The following is a 3,803-nucleotide window of genomic DNA, read 5'->3' as shown; positions in this document are numbered from 1 at the left end:
ATGGCAACTATAGCAGTAGCGCTATAGGTTACACACGCGCTACTGCTACTTCCAAGTCAGTAGCGCGTTTGGCAGACACGCGCTGCTGCTAAGTAGCAGTAGCGTGGTATTTTGAAGAGCGCTACTGGTAAGATTCTGTGTATAGGCTTTTCCCTAGTAGTGTAGGTTCTGGTTGGATAGGTGGTTGGGCGACAGGCCGCTATGGCAGGAGTTCCCGCTGTTGTACCAACTAGCCGCGGACCCGCTTATTATGGTGGGAGAGGCTTTGCGCTCGACGCCGCCAGTAATTCACTTTCCGCGACAGCTGAACGTGGCGGAACTAGCACGTTGGGACTTGCTTCAGGCGCAAGTGGGCCAACCTGCCATGAATCTGGCTGACGATGTAGTTTCCTGGGACCTATTGGCGTCTCGTAAATTCTCGGTGAAGTCCATGTACAATAGGCTGACGGAGGTTCCCGCGTTAGATATTGCTAGGAGCCTTTGGAAGGCTAGGGTGCCGCTAAAGATTAAGATTTTTCTTTGGCAAATGTTCCGCAATAGGCTTCCGACGGCTGACAACGTAGCTAAACGCAACGGCCCTCGGATGGGACTTGCATGATATGTGAATCACTGGAGGATGCGAACCATGCTCTGTTCCAATGCGCACTGGCTCGCTTTGCCTGGAGCGCGGTGCGTCAGGTTTTCCAACAGAACTGGAACCCAAGAACCGGAAACGAGTTGTTAGCAGTGTTACAGGCGCAGAGGGGTGCCAAAGCCAGGGTTCTGTGGATTTGCGTGGGTGCATTGCTTTGGTCCCTATGGACAGTGCGTAACAAAATGACTATGGAGCATAAATTCCCGACTAATCCAACTGATATTATTTTCAAATGCCATCTTTTTCTACAGAGTTGGGCACCGCTGGGGAAACAATGTGATGCTGATCTTATGAGGAGCACAATGGAACAGATCGCAACAAGTATCCCAAGACTTCGTGAAGCGAATTGAAGCGCCTTCTGTTCTTTCCTTCATTTTGGGGTCTAGCTTTTGAGTTAGATTTGGTTGGGACCTAACTTGCGAACTATTTGATGTGTTTTGCGTGGCCGATGTGGCCTGTTGAGACTGTTATGTGGTTTGTGTGATGTGCAAACTTGGATTCTGCCTTTGTGGCTTTATTAATTTAAAGCCGGACGCGTCTAGCGTCTTCGTTTCAAAAAAAAATAGCAGGCTTATAGCCCGCTTACATGGCAATTTTGCCGATGTGGAGGAAAGAGACATGAAAAAGTGAGAGGAGTGGGCTCTCATGCAAGAGGCTAGCTATATGCAGATTCCTAGGCCGATACAATAAATATAAAAAAAGAGATAGACAGAAGATGAGAAAAAATAGTATTCTTATAGCCAGTCTTATAGCCAACCTTATTGTATGAGTGGCTACAACTGATGGCTCTATATGACATGGCAACATCATATAGCCAGCAGCCGGCTATACTATTAACCATGCTCTTAAAACGTGTTATACCCACGTGCAGGATCTCAAGACTTTGAGGATCGCGAGGCAATCGGGGAGCTGGCACGGCTCGACAGGTATGTGCCCATGTGAATTTATATACATAAAAAACAACTTCATTAAATTGCAAAAATAACAAATCTTATAATTTAGGTACACAAAACGAGCGAGCAGCTAAAGCACCATGTACATCTTATACTTGCACCACAAAGAGCACACTGAGAGCCACGATCAGGCCAACCGCCAAGCTGACTAGATTTAGAGTAGAATCCGAAGTACTAGTACTCGTCTCGTCATCGGAAGCATCGGTGTCCGACGGCGTGGAGACGTTCTTTGGGTGGCTGAAGTCGAAGGCCGGCGCCCTGTCCGCGCTGTCGGGCCCGGCTGCTGGCCCTGGCGCGTCGGCCACCGGCGGCCTGAGGTCCGGCGGGAGGCCTTGGCCGTGCGCGACCGCTATGGCAAAAGCGCTGGCCGTTCTCGCACTGCTCGCCGTCGTAGTTCCCTGAGAAGAAGTACGTGTTGCCCTCCTTGAGCAGTGGCACGGCGGCGGTGACGGCATCCTTGCTGAACTCCGGCGCGGCGGCAGACCAATCGACGGTGTCGTCGAGGCCGGAGTCGTCGTAGTCGCAGCTCTTGTATAGGGTCTCGTTCCGTGTCTGCACCACCGAGTGATTTTTGTCCGTGTTGAATACTGCATCACGGAGACGCCAAACGGTTAGTCTGTTTATTTTTACGCGAAACGGAGACGCGAACGGGACCTTGATAATGGTCCTGCATCGTCGTTTGCAAAACTGTTGGTGATTGACAAAGCGACCGGGGACATGGAGCATGTTGCACTTTTCACCCACGAGCAAGCCATGTGCACGTACAGGGAAACCAATGGAGTAACGTAGCTGCTGCTTTCGATACCACGCTAATTAAGCATCGAGAAGAGCAGAGAGGTCTCACAAGCTGACTGAACTTGGACGGATGCAACGTAATCAAAGAGCGATGGATGGATGCAGCTAGAGAATGCAACTGTAAGTATATTGTATACTCACTGAGGAAATCTCCGAGGGTGAAGTTGTAGCCTTCGGCCCACGCCTGGTAGTCGACCGCGAGGCCGTCGTACCAGCCCTTGTCGTCGCCGACGGTGTAATTCTTGTATGCGTCCACGGCGGTGCGCGGGTTAGCCGCGCTCAGGACGGCCACCGCCACGGCGACCACGAGGACGCGCCGACTGCAAAGCTGCAGCATCGCGCGCGCGCGCGACTCGAGTGGCCGTAAGAGAACTGATGAGAAGAAGCTACGGCCGTCGACCCGTCGTTGCCCGCCCAGCTGTTGCGGCCGGAGAGATGCTCTTGTGACGGCCGACAGTGCGCCGTGGGCTGGCTAGCTGCGCATATATCTTTCGGGAGTTGGGAGCTGGGAACTTTATAGCTAGACTAGAGCACGCACTGATGGAGTGGTGGGGAGGGGAAGCATATATTTTCGTGGTATGCTGGCGCGGTACCATCAGTGTCGGCAGCGAGGCGGTTGCTTTTTCGTCCATCTCGTGGGCAAGTGAGACTGATGAATGGTGATGAAGACCGATCTCCGTTTCTGTTGCGGCGTCCTGTCACCGCACCCGATGCGCTCCAGCCGGCCAGCTCCCTATTGTTCTTCAATTCATCACACGTATAACTATAGTGTTCATCTATGATGCGTGTAACCAAGAAGAAAAATAAAATTAGAGACGAATGAACGAAGGTCGGCATCAGCACAGGCTTGACCAGCAGTTGTACTTGTCTGATTATACAGTAATCCATCTTTTAGTGCATGTCCTGATTATATACAATATCCTTAGGAGTATAACTAACATAACATGTACTACCAAATGATTGCCAGTTCTTGTGAGTGACCAAGTGCTTTCTGTTGATAGGCCAATCAGTATGACTCCAGGTGGCGTATCTGACTTCACCACTATTATGTTTTGATGAAGATAAAGAAAAAGGAAGAAGAGATGGCTGGACTATGAGTCTATGACAGCTAACCATCTGCCGGTTATCTGTGATTGTTCAACTAAGGGCCGGTTGATGCCGATGCCCCATCTGCCATATCGGTTATTCGACTGGCAAATATCAATGGCAACATTCATCAAATCGAAATTAATAGGCTTGATTTTTTTAAAACAAGGATTTTTTTGTCATTTTTTTTGCGGGTGAAACGAGATTGTATTAATTAAGAAATATTGTTACACTCGTTTTCACAAATATGACAAAGATCATCAGGCCTGGAGCCTAGCCAAACCATCGTAAGCTGGGTGGCACGTCCCCTATGAGCTAGACAGTGCGCAGCACTG

The 3,803-nt window shown here is 50.1% G+C and overlaps 1 pseudogene; it reads right to left on the bottom strand.

Annotated features, from left to right (window-relative positions):
* Positions 1-1,583: 1,583 nt before the first annotated feature.
* LOC119275442 lies at positions 1,584-2,902 on the bottom strand (annotated as a pseudogene).
* Positions 2,903-3,803: the final 901 nt, after the last annotated feature.

The sequence above is a fragment of the Triticum dicoccoides genome, chromosome 3B, assembly GCF_002162155.2.
Source record: "Triticum dicoccoides isolate Atlit2015 ecotype Zavitan chromosome 3B, WEW_v2.0, whole genome shotgun sequence".
NCBI classification, from domain to species: domain Eukaryota; kingdom Viridiplantae; phylum Streptophyta; class Magnoliopsida; order Poales; family Poaceae; genus Triticum; species Triticum dicoccoides.
The sequence above is the reverse complement of the archived record's forward strand: the minus strand, read 5'-3'. Positions and strand labels throughout refer to the sequence as shown.